This window comes from Eretmochelys imbricata, chromosome 9, assembly GCF_965152235.1.
Source record: "Eretmochelys imbricata isolate rEreImb1 chromosome 9, rEreImb1.hap1, whole genome shotgun sequence".
NCBI classification, from domain to species: Eukaryota; Metazoa; Chordata; order Testudines; family Cheloniidae; genus Eretmochelys; species Eretmochelys imbricata.
The window spans coordinates 16387765-16401512 of NC_135580.1; positions in this window are offsets into that span (position 1 = coordinate 16387765).

The window sequence follows — 13748 nt, forward strand, 5'->3', positions numbered from 1 at the left end:
TTGAGATCAGTTTTATTGTCCCAAGAACACGAGGGATCAACATGCACATCGATACAGCTTTTGAGATTTTCCATTAATTAAACACCACCCAGACTTTTTCCAGGTGCTAATTGCACTAGTAACCTGCCAGGACTCCAACAGGGCAGCACATAATTGGCATAAAATGCAGCAATCTGCAAACACTCACACATTCAACGGAGCACGGCTGTATGCCAGACATGTCCCAGGATGCAATGATCCATCTTGTTCCCAGCACCTTTTCACTCAGATCAACACCAAGCACTGAATGCTGGAAATTGTAGTCTCCCCAGTGCAAATCTCCATTGGCAACATTTGGCCTTTATTTTGGCAGGTCCTATATTAACTCACTGCAACCTACAAACAAAAGCAGTTGATTTTGTTGTAGGTGCTTTATTTTATATTTTGGTTCAAGATGAAAACTTCAGAAATTATCCATTGGGTGCCAGCCTAGTCATTTAGATCCACGCAAACTGGAATTGTACAAACTTTTTTTTAGTCTGAAAAGTGATAGTGTCCCAAAGCCAGTTTGTTGTCACAACACACCTCAGGAACAGGTCTCACAACAGCACCAGTCTCAATGCCACTCTCCTAGCCAGGCACAAACTCTCAGGAGATTAATGACACTTTATGCTGCAGCTACAGTTGAGCCCTGAAGGAAGGTGGGAATGAGGTGGTAGAATAGGGAAATAGGCACGCAGCATGCAGGAGTGTAAGGAAGCCTGTCGGATGGAATTCACATTCTTACCCTCTGCCTCAAAAGATTGGCAGGATTGCCAGCCCTGTACATTTAGAAATTGTGAGTCAGGGCCCCCAAAATCATGAGACTGGCTTTAAAATCTAGACATTTTAAAACAGTCATAAATTGGGTATCTTTTTCTTTGCCTTGTGGTTTTCCAGGGTGCAGCGGGGGGAGGGGGGGCGTCAAATTTTCAGGCTGTGGTCTGTAACCATGAGGGATAAACATTTTTTTTGTAATGGAAGCTGAGCTTCTCATGTAATCCGTTACTTCCAGGGGCTGGGGATTTAAATAAAAATACCAAATATCATGAGATTTGTGATAAATTCATGAGAGCTGGTAACACTGCGTTGGTCAGGTTGGGATGATCAAGCCCATGCTTTGAGTCCTGATGTTCCCTGCCACAAAATAACATTCAGTAAGGAAATAGCCATTAGCTCTCTCTGGACTACCATGGTCCCTATTTCCTTCCAAGTAAGTGCTTTCTTTAGATGTTGTTTCTGAAATGGCGCCTTTCCTTGGTGTATGTCCATACGAGAGGTTTCAGAGTAGCAGCCGTGTTAGTCTGTATCCACAAAAAGAAAAGGAGTACTTGAGACTAACAAATTTATTTGAGCATAAGCTTTCGTGAGCTACAGCTCACTTCATCGGATGCATGCAGTGGAAAATACAGTGGGGAGATTTTATATACACAGAGAACATGAAACAATGGGTGTTACCATACACACTGTAACAAGAGTGGTCAGGTAAGGTGAGCTATTACCAGCAGGAGGGGGGGGGAACAAAACAAAACACCTTTTATACTGATAATCAAGGTGGGCCATTTCCAGCACTTGACAAGAACGTGTGAGGAACAGTAGGGGGGGAAAATAAACATGGGGAAATAGTTTTACTTTGTGTAATGACCCATCCACTCCCAGTCTTTATTCAAGCCTAAGTTAATTGTACCTAGTTTGCAAATTAATTCCAATTCAGCAGTCTCTCGTTGGAGTCTGTTTTTTTGTTGAACAATTGCCACTTTTAGCTCTGTAATCGAATGACCAGAGAGATTGAAGTGTTCTCCAACTGGTTTTTGAATTTTATAATTCTTGATGTATGATTTGTGTCCATTTATTCTTTTACGTAGAGACTGTCCAGTTTGGCCGATATACATGGCAGAGGGGCATTGCTGGCCTACATGATGGCATATATCACATTGATAGATGTGCAGGTGAACGAGCCTCTGATAGTGTGGCTGATGTGATTAGGCCCTATGATGGTGTCTCCTGAATAGATATGTGGACACAGTTGGCAACGGGCTTTGTTGCAGGGATAGGTTCTAGGGTTAGTCGTTCTGTTGTGTGGTGTGTGGTTGCTGGTGAGTGTTTGCTTCAGGTTGGGGGGCTCTCTGTAAGCAAGGACTGGCCTGTCTCCCAAGATTTGTGAGAGTGATGGGCATCCTTCAGGATAGGTTGTAGATCCTTGATGATGCGTTGGAGAGGTTTTAGTTGGGGGCTGAAGGTGATGGCTAGTGGCGTTCTGTTATTTTCTTTGTTGGGCCTCTCCTATAGTAGGTAACTTCTGGCTACTCTTCTGGCTCTGTCAATCTGTTTCTTCACTTCAGCAGGTGGGTACTGTAGTTGTAAGAATGCTTGATAGAGATCTTGTAGGTGTTTGTCTCTGTCTGAGGGGTTGGAGCAAATGCGGTTGTATCGTAGAGCTTGGCTGTAGACAATGGATCATGTGGTGTGGTCTGGGTGAAAGCAGGAGGCATGTAGGTAGGCATAGCGGTCAGTAGGTTTCCGGTATAGATGGTGTTTATGTGACCATCGCTTATTAGCACCATAGTGTCCAGGAAGTGGATCTCTTGTGTGGTCCAGGCTGAGGTTGATGGTGGGATGGAAATTGTTGAAATCATGGTGGAATTCCTCAAGGGCTGCTTTTCCATGGGTCCAGATGATGAAGATGTCATCAATGTAGCGCAAGTAGAGTAGGGGCATTAGGGGACGAGAGCTGAGGAAGCGTTGTTCTAAGTCAGCCATAAAAATGTTGGCATACTGTGGGGCCATGCGGGTACCCATAGCAGTGCCACTGATTTGAAGGTATACGTTGTCCCCAAATGTGAAATAGTTATGGGTGAGGACAAAGTCACAAAGTTCAGCCACCAGGTTTGCCGTGACATTATCGGGGATACTGTTCCTGACGGCTTGTAATCCATCTTTGTGTGGAATGTTGGTGTAGAGGGCTTCTACATCCATACCAGCTAGGATGGTGTTTTCAGGAAGATCACCGATGGATTGTAGTTTCCTCAGGAAGTCAGTGGTATCTCGAAGATAGCTGGGAGTGCTGGTAGCGTAGGGCCTGAGGAGGGAGTCTACATAGCCAGACAAACCTGCTGTCAAGGTTCCAAAGCCTGAGATGATGGGGCGTCCGGGATTTCCAGATTTATGGATCTTGGATAGCAGATAGAATACCCGAGGGGTGTGTCTGTGCGGATTTGTTCTTGTGCTTTTTCAGGGAGTTTCTTGAGCAGATGGTGTAGTTTCTTTTGGTAACCCTCAGTGGGATCAGAGGGTAATGGCTTGTAGAATGTGGTGTTGGAGAGCTGCCGAGCAGCCTCTTGTTCATATTCCGACCTATTCATGATGACGACAGCACCTCCTTTGTCAGCCTTTTTGATTATGATGTCAGAGTTGTTTCTGAGGCTGTGGGTGGCATTGTGTTCTGCACGGCTGAGGTTATGGGGCAAGTGATGCTGCTTTTCCACAATTTTGGCCCGTGCACGTTGGCGGAAGCACTCTATGTAGAAGTCCAGTCTGTTGTTTCGACCTTCAGGAGGAATCCACCCAGAATCCTTCTTTTTGTAGTCTTGATAGGAAGGTCTCTGTGGGTTAGTATGTTGTTCAGAGGTGTGTTGTAAATATTCCTTGAGTCGGAGACATCGAAAATAGGATTCTAAGTTACCACAGAACTGTATCATGTTCGTTGGAGTGGAAGGGCAGAAGGAGAGGCCCTGAGATAGGACAGATTTTTCTGCTGGGCTAAGAGTATAGCTGGATAGATTAACAATATTGCTGGCTGGGTTAAGGGAACCACTGTTGTGGCCCCTTGTGGCAAGTAGTAGTTTAGATAGTTTAGTGTCCTTTTTCTTTTGTAGAGAAGCAAAGTGTGTGTTGTAAATGGCTTGTCTAGTTTTTCTAAAGTCCAGCCACGAGGAAGTTTGTGTGAAAGGTTGTTTTTTTATGAGAGTATCCAGTTTTGAGAGCTCATTCTTAATCTTCCCCTGTTGGCTGTATAGGATGTTGATCAGGTGGTTCCGCAGTTTCTTTGAGAGTGTGTTGCACAATCTGTCAGCATAGTCTGTGTGGTATGTAGATTGTAATGGATTTTTTACCTTCAGTCCTTTTGGTATGATGTCCATCTGTTTGCATTTGGAAAGGAAGATTATGTCTGTCTGTATCTGTATGAGTTTTTTCATGAAGTTGATAGATTTCCACTCCATACGGCTAAATTCAGTGCCTTGCATAATGACAGGTTTCAGAGTAGCAGCCGTGTTAGTCTGTATCCGCAAAAAGAAAAGGAGTACTTGTGGCACCTTAGAGACTAACAAATTTATTTGAGCATAAGCTTTCGTGAGCTACAGCTCACTTCATCAGATCATGCAGTGGAAAATACAGTGGGGAGATTTTATATACACAGAGAACATGAAACAATGGGTGTTACTATACACACTGTAATGAGAGTGATCAGGTAAGGTGAGCTATTACCAGCAGGAGAGGGGAAAAAAACAAAACAAAAGAACACACCTTTTATAGTAATAATCAAGATGAGCCATTTCCAGCAGTTGACAAGAACGTGTGAGGAACTGTCGGGCGGGGGAAATAAACACGGGGAAATATGCCATTTGAGAGCTATTGGTGTTCTGTGTACAAGCAGAGAGAGAGAGAGAGAACCAAGGCAGTGCAACATTCTGGCTTGATTACTTCCTCGACACGCACACATTCCTTTCTCCAAAAGCACTTCCTGAAAGAAAAGATCTTAAAGTTCCTAGGCATGTCCCTATGCATGATCAGATTACAATGTCCCTTACTGGAAAGCTATTCATCTTAATTCTTGGTTCATAAGGTGATGGTGTATCCTCTGCTGCCTGTCCTGCACCAATATTATTTCCTATCTCTCTTAGCACAGTAATCAGATGTGACAGTTCAGGACTATGCTGCTTGTAGCCATCTGCACGGAACATGGAAGGATGAGTCCAGGATGCAGAGGGATGAGTCTGGAAGAGGAATCAGGAAGTCTGTGTGCTGAACACTGGAAATGTTAAGCTGCAGTTGGAGCAGCTCTATACTAAGCTGCTTTCATTAAGAGCCCGGTTTATCTAATAAGAATGGAGTCCCCTGATGTTATTATCCAGGACATGGTACAAGAAACACTGTCTTCACCCCTGATTTCAATTCCAAGGTCTGTCTTCCGCTTTCTGCCTATAGCTCTTCAACCTGCCCTCTTGTCCCCAACCTTTTTGTGCTTCATGTCATCGACAGCTCCCTGTGCCAGTCCCAGACTCCCCCTTATCTTTAACAACCACTCTCTCCTAGGGATCATTTCTCTCTGCCTTCAAGCATATACTTATATCCATTATCTTGAAATCCTTGCCCAACCTCTCTTACTGCCCATCCTCTCTCTCTGCTGGCCTGTGGCTCCAGGATTTCCAAAGGTCAGGGTTTGGTAACACTGGGTTAGTATTCTTCTGTGGTCTTTGAGGAAAAAATGAGTAATACCTAACTCAAAGGACTGTCCATTACTATCTTGGATCACTGAGCTGTGAGGATGCATGAAAGATTAACAAACTCATGACACACATCCGCTCTCTCTCTCTGCATGACTGAGCTGTACCTTTCATCAGTACACTCTTGTCAGGGAAGCTATGCCACTGCCAGGCCTGATTCTTATTTACAGTAGAGGCCCTTTTAAGCCACACTGGTGGTGCAAAGAAGGGTGTAAATAACATCCAGAGCAGTGTAAAGGGAACTTGGTGTAAGTGAAAATCAGGCTCAACCATATCTTTAGTAGGAGACAGAGAAAGTAGTTTTAATTATATTGGCTTATTATTTTTTAATTTCAATATTTTAAAGCTGAGTCATAAGTAAAGACTGACAGCAAATTGTATCCATTGTACATTGTATGCATTGTAAATATTGCTAATTGTGTCTACTGTGAAATGCAAAATAATGAGTTGGTGTATGAGGAAATAAAGAATATTCACATGGATTAGTATGAATAAGTGGTGTGGCTATTTTTGCCATTTAACTATTTTTAATATTCAGATAATTGCAAGGCAATGAAGCCTTTCAGTACAAGCAGTTTAACTGTAATAGTTCGGGAATTGTAAATAAAATTGAGTAAAATTCAGTAACTAGAAAAATATAAGAGCAAGACCGTGATTCCCTTATTTGCATGGAGTCAACAGGACTACCCATGGAGTTGGGCTCACTAAACATGAGCCAGTGGTATTTTGGTCTGACCTGAATTGTTTAATTTCCAAATTTTGGGGCATCCTGGACCATTACATTCAGAAAAAGCTCAGACCGAGCAGCTATCTGAAAAACTGTTTTTGGAGGCAGGGCAGGATTATTGTCCCCTGACTGAACATTCTCCAGTGCTCCATTTAACCAACATTTAAATATCTCCAGTCACTCACATACCACAAGGCATGGGCCCATGATAGATTTAGCCAAGCCACACAGGCCCTGATTCAGCAAAGCAGTTAAGCATGTGCTTAACTTTAAACATGCACTAATGTGCTTTACTGAGAGAAAGCTGAACACGTCCATGCATTTATTTCTTGCAATATCTTTTTGTTACCAAGACTGCTGCCACCTAACAAGCCTGTGCCTCTTTTTTCTACAGATTGTTCCTGGAAAATTACCAAAGGCCATTGCTTCTGATGGAGCCAAACATTTACTACTGGGATTGCAGAAACTCTGAACTGGAATGGTGACATAGACAGTGATTATTTTTTCCTTAAGCCAAATTAACCTGGGTATAAAACAGTAGGAGGGTAAGAAACTATAAATCGGGTTAATATACTTAATTATGTCATCAAAATAATGTGATTTATACAACTAATTATATAAGCTATATATATATATATAGCTTATTGTTAGATATTTAATATTGAAATCAATGCAAGTGACAAATACTATGAAATATCACATCATGCTGTTTAGGTGCCTAAATATGCATCGACGTGTCTAATTTTACACATTCAAGTCTGAAAAGTTGGCCTCAGTCCATAAAGTCTCATTCTAAGTTCGAATAATTTAATGGCTACACAAACAGATGATAGGGAAGTTGGATTTGATTGGTATTAGCAGTGGCTACCTTCACAGCTACTTCTCACAGCTTCCCTGCAACATAATTAAATATTCGTAACTTTGTTCATAAAATGAAGATAAGTGACAAGTCCATGGTCACAGAAAGAGTTAGTGTCAGGGCTCAGTAGTTACTAGAGGCTCCCAGTTCTCTGCTCTGACAATTAGATCACAGCCTTCCTGTCTTGATTTGTTGAATGCAAACCCAGTCCTTCTTTAAAATTACATTTTGCAGTCCATTAATACCAAACACTGACCTGCCATTTTCTAAATAAATACGTGGCCTTTGTAGTCAAGAAGATATTGCTGTGGGAACTGTTGCCTGCTGAAAATAACAGAACTTTTTAACGTTCCGATTTAGTAGTGGTCACCCACAACACCACCTGGCTGCTTAGATGCCTCTCTAGTGCCTCCACAATCTACCAAGCACCAGAGCTGTCCCTTGGGCAGGGCGAATCGAGGCGACGCGCTTCGATAAAATCAGGACTGTCCTGATATTTAGCCCTTTGTCCCGACCGATGTACAATCGGGACGCCATTTGTCCTGATATTCATGTGAGGAGGTGGGTGGGGAGGTGAGGCAGGAGGCGGGCGGGCCAGTGGGTTGAGGAGGCGAATGGGGAGGCGAGGAGCAGGTGGGAGTGGGGGGAGGAGTCAGGCAGGCGGACGGACAGCAAGGAGGAGAGTGGTAGTCAGGGGGATGGGGAGGGTGGGCTGGACGGACAGCAAGGAGACTAGCGGGGAGGCTGATTTGTCCCAGGCCCCACTAGCAACAGACCTGCCAGGCACAATAAGAATTTGCATGAATAGAACATCATGGCTAAGGGACAGCTGTTCAATCTGTTGAATCAAAATCCATTTTTTTAAACAATAGCTATTACCCATTTTACTCAGCACAGGCAGCAAAAAATGAAAATTAGCATAAGCCAAATGCTGCTCTTGGCTACACCTGTAGAAATCCAAAATAACTGCATTGACTTCAATGTGTTTCTATATTTTGGATTTATATCCGTGTAACTGAGAGAAGAAATTAGCATTAGGAGCTTTCCCCCTCACCCACTGGCAAATGTGAATATATTGCAAATATTGTAAACATCACACCTTTGCAGAACACAGATGGGGAGTCCGCTGAAGGGTTTTCTTGTCAGAAACCTTGCACTGTCATTCTGAATGATCATAGGTAAAATGTAAACTCTTGTTATACTTTCTCTAGTTTCAGTAGCAATCAGGCACTATGATGGACATCTGCAACACAAGCAAGCCCCATTGTCAGCCCTGTGGGCACTGGTAAGAGGAAGCAGATATCTACCAATGATTAGAGCAGGGGTTCCAGCAGCTCAAAAATAGGAATGAAGTGAAGGATTATTAAAGGATGTGATTACAAAAAGTTCCCTTAGAATAAGAACCAGACCATGATGTCTCATTTAATAACAAGCTTTAAAAACTCTCTGACAGCCTAAAACCAAAGAGTAAAATAGTTCTAGGCAGTGTATATTGTCATGTGCTGGGATGATATATATATATATATATATATATATATATATATATATATATATATATATATATGCACCTAGATATTTCAAACATTTCACTCGCCATAAAGAGAGTGAGGATGGCTCAGCTATTAGGAGAGGACTTGGGAGACTGGGGTTCAAGTTCTTATATGGCCCTAGATTTGCTGTGCAAGGCACTTGGTGTGGTATATTGAAAACTGTGTCAACATTACAAGCTATGGCTTGCAGGCTAGTGGGCTCTGTAGAGAAATGTGCATTCTGGCTGGGAGAAGTCAGTCTACACAGAGCCAGCCTAGAGCAAAGTGGGTTGAGTTGTGTGTCTCTGCCTTAGGAAGGAGTCTCCTTGTCTTTCTCTCTGTTTATGGTTCTTGTGAGTTAGGGTTCTGGAGTCTAAGAAATAAAGTAGTTTTATGTTGTATCCTTCCTGAAAGATAAAAAAAAAACCCATAAAATATTCAACTTCCAGAGTCTTTCACTGTGGCAGGAAAAGGCTCCTGCAGCTCCCTGTGGTGAGGAAAGGCTCTGCTGTGTGGAGCTGCCGGAGCCTTTCCTTGCTTCCTCCCCGCTGCCAGAGCCTTTCACTGCGGTAGGGGGAAGGCTCCAGGAGCGGGGAGGCAGTGGGATGCTATACTGCTAAAAATAGCAGTTTGGATGGGAGAGGCACTGCTTGGGCGTTTAGAGAGCTGTGTAGGGTACATACCCTAAGGTTGTGACGTGTCTGTACTCTACTCACCTAAGCTGTCCTCACCATCTGCACTGCTATTTATACCAATGCCAGCTGGGTGTGTAGTGTCTGTACTCTACATGCCACGATGAACATACCTTGTGTGTATGCCATGAACTTAACATATAGCCTCTCTGTGCCTCAGTTCTCTATCTGTAAAATGGGAATAATACTTCCATACTTCATAGGGGTGATGTTAGGATAAACCCTTTGAAGGTTTGGAGGCACTCAGATACTATGGCAACGGGGGCTATATAAGTATAATAGATGCTGATAAGGGACAGATTAGGTTGGCGACTCTTGTTATCTTGGTGACTCTTGTTATCATAACTTACGCTGGTGAAGTCTGAGCAGAGTTTCCCTGACATGCTGTTCCTTGTCATTCCACCTTAACACCCATCATTCAGGGAGGAAGAATTATCTTCCAGCATTAGACCTCTAACCTTCCAAATAACATCAGTCTACTGGCAAGCTTTAAACTTGAACCAGCAAAGGGGAGACTGAGAGTTATAAATCTAGGCCCCAATTCAGGAAAGTACTTAAGCTTGTGCTTAAATTCCATTGATTTTTATGGGATTTGTGCATGCGTGTAAGTGCTTTTCTGAATAGGGCTGCTTTCCTGAGCCAGAGTGCGAGCGATGTTGAGCTATACAATGAGCCATTTCTCCGTGACGCCTGTGTCAGTGACATGTTCTCCGGGTCCTGGAGGGTCAAACTGAGGAGCTGGACTTTCTGGTTAAGAAATGTCTTTCTTTGCTGAGGCTTTTTGTTCAAAGTGTATGTTTTGTTCCCCTTTTTAGAGTCGCAGGAGCTGAAGTCACTGATGACAGATCGTCCTCAGAAGCTGACAGTTTGAACTGCCATGTTTTTTCACATTAAACCACAGGTTTCAGGATTCAGATACGACAGAGAGTCAGACCTGAGGGAGAAATGAATGATACAAGTGTTGTATTCTTTAGCCAGGGAATTGTGACCAAATGCTACTCTCAGTGTTACCAATTGAAATCCAATGAGCTCAGGGAAGTTTCTCTGGATTTACAATAAGAAAAGGAGTACTTGTGGCACCTTAGAGACTAACCAATTTATTTGAGCATAAGCTTTCGTGAGCTACAGATATAACAGATATAATATGATATAACAGATATGATATAACAGAGGAGAATTTCCTACTATTTCCTAAAGACAAGATTGTGACTTACCATACGTGGCCACATAGGAATTAAGGAGCGCATTAAGATTTCCCCTTAGGACTTCCCTGCATTGCTGGCCTGAACGGGAGGAAGTGGGGTAAAAGCAGGCTCCACAGGGTAGCTATCACCTATGTAGGTCAGGGGTCAGTAGGGAGTGAGCAAAGAGAGGTGGGCGAAAGGGGTGGACCCTGGGTTCCTTCCCTCCAACATGCAGGCCAGCACAGCTGAGATCCACGGGGAGGTACAATAATCTGCTTTTGGTATGGGCTGGTGGCTTCCCTCTTGGACCAAGGGCAGAACTTGGGATGAGACAAAAAGTCTTGCCCTAAATTTAAAAATGTTGTTGTTGACCAGCTATTTACTATGGGCCAGATTCTGCTCGGAGTTACATGGGTGCAATGGTTGTCCCATTGAGTCCATAAAGGAGAGCAAAATTTGCTGAGTCTATGCTTTGTGTGGTTCCCCTGTCAGCCTGTTGCAGCTCCCCATTCTTAATATCACTGGCAGCTGCTTTTCTCTCTGTTGTTTAAACTGTAAATATGAGTATGTCTGCAGCAGAGGTGTGGTGAACACCAAGCCTCTGCATTAAAGCATGGTTTGATTTACTGTGTGATAAATGTGCTTCCCTGGCATATGTTGAAACAGCACAGAGATTACTAATGGTCCATTAGGTTAATTTCCTATGCATTGCCCATGGATACAGTTTGAGATTCACTTAGCTAAGATTCTGATCCTGCAGTCCCGCCACACATAGTGCTGCCATGGAAGTCAATGGGAATTCTGCGCATGGGGTCTGATAACAAAGCCTATTGAAGTCAATGGGAGTCTTTCCATTGACTTCTATGAGCGTTCCATTGGGCCTATGGTGTTCACTTTAAGCACATGCTCAAGTTCCACTGAAGTCAATGGGACATGCGCATGTGATGACATACTTTGCTGAGTAGGGCTGGATTGCTGAACTGGGGCCTGAATGAGTTCTAGATCCTCAGAATGTAAAGTTTATCAATTTACATTCATTCAGCCCACTTAGGTCTTGTCTACACATAAACTTGAACCCATTTAACTAAACTGTGTTTTAAACCTGATTTAGTTAAATCAGTGCAAAACTCTGTGTGGTCTCTGTTAAATCAATTTTTAAAGTACTTAAATCAGTTTAGCTTAATTTGGTAAGTAACCTAAATTGTAAGTGAACAAAGTTGGTAAGTAAACTACATTGATATGAGCCGTAGGCATGGACAAGGCCTTCGACTCACTTACACACCACTTCTGACTTTGAAACAGGGAGATGACATGAGCAGTGTGCTCATTGCTCTTTCTTGGCACTGCAAATGTACAGTATAACCAAGGATAGAGTTCTACCTTCTTACTTCTCACAAGTCCAGAAGTACATCTATGCTATTACTCTGTGTGCCTTCTAGCAGTTTATGTACTACCAAAAACAATTTGTTATATGCAAGGAGCCAAATCCTTGGAAATACTGAGCAACTGCAAACTCCCACTGAAATCTGCTATGATTCATCTGTCTCTACCCTACATCCTAGCCTATGTCTCTAATATCTACTGATAAATAATGAATTGGGCAAAAAATCCCAAAGAGAAACATGTCTAAATGAGAGAGGTGTTCGAGCCTCAGATTTTCACAATGTTCGGGATTATTTAGATTCAATACATTCGTTTGGGCCCATCTCTACTCACCATTGAATCCAACCCAAACTTGAAAAGCTGTTAATTCCCTTGACCTGTCAGCCGACATATATGTAGGTATTTTGCTCTGCCTAGTGCCTGAATACCATATAAAAAATGGTGTTTGTAAAATCCACACTTTCCAAGCACACACTGATGGAAAGAGGAAAGGATGTGGTCAAAAATAACGAATAAAAGCTAAAAATATGGGCAAAACTTCAAAAGGTTCAGACTAGACTCCCTCCCCTCTTCAAAAACAAACACACTTCAATACCTGCAGTTCTTGTGGCTGAACCTCAGACAGTGCAAAAATCAATTGGAATAGATTAACGGACTGAACTTTTCTCATTAAGTTAAAGTTTTACTTACACGTGCACCCAGTGCAAAGATTTCTTTTTTCTTCTTTACAAAGTACATTTTATGCCCATGTGAAAGGTGCCTGATTGACTACATTGATATCTTAGGTCCTCTGTCCAAAGAACAGATAGAACGTAGGCTGCAGCCATGTGAAATTCCTCAGTTCTGACCAATACGGATTCCCTTCTGGAGTAAAAGTATTACTCAGTCTCTATAGTAACTCAGCTGCTGGCCGCTCTGCTGCAGATACCAGTTATTGTGGTGGTTTTTTGTTGATCAAGATGTCACCAATCGCTAAGACTAAAGGAGTACCAGTTTAGCTCATTTTGCCCTGCAGGGACATGAGCTCATGAACTCTCACCAAGAACAAACTAATGACCTAGTACAAAGCTCATCTTTTTTGATTAGTCACCTGAGCCAAAGGTTAAATGGTATTAATGAACAAGAAAACACAAACTGTTGAACTGTTATTGAAAGGCTGGGTATAAGATTTTTTAAAATGAAGAATGATTGTGAAAACATAAAGGGTAATTTTGTGTTTTATTTATAATATGTGTAAAAAAAAGGTTAGTACATTATGGTAAATTATTATTTATTTGTATAGATATGTATTAGTGTGCATTGTGTACAGATAAGTAGATCTCTTTCGGTGTGGGTGTATGTATTATTATTTATTTGTATTACCATAGTGCCAATTACACACAGATATCTTTTAAAGCAAGTTTGATGTTTGATTAAGAGTTAATTACTGTGACCACTCTGTTCATTTTGTGAGCCAACTCTTTTTATTATATCCGCTGGAAAGCTTTTCTTTCCAATCTCCCTATTGAAATTCTGTGACAGGCAAATGGAAGCATTATAATTCAATACACAAATCCTGCACTGAAGCCAAGGAAGGTGATCATGGCTCTATCGATCTTGCTAGAACCAAACAGCATGTACTGTAAACATATACTGAAGCAGTTCAGGCATCCTATACTTTTGCTACTGCACAATACAACACAATTTCTCATTATTGCAGACTCTGTCTATTGTTTTGTACCCTTCATGAAGCTGGACTGATAGAAAAATGAGAAGTGTGGCATTTTAAATTTCACCATATCTTCTGATCCCTTTCTCTGTTTCCAAATTGTTGATTTGTTCTTCAGATCTCTTATCCTTTACTATTGTTCCG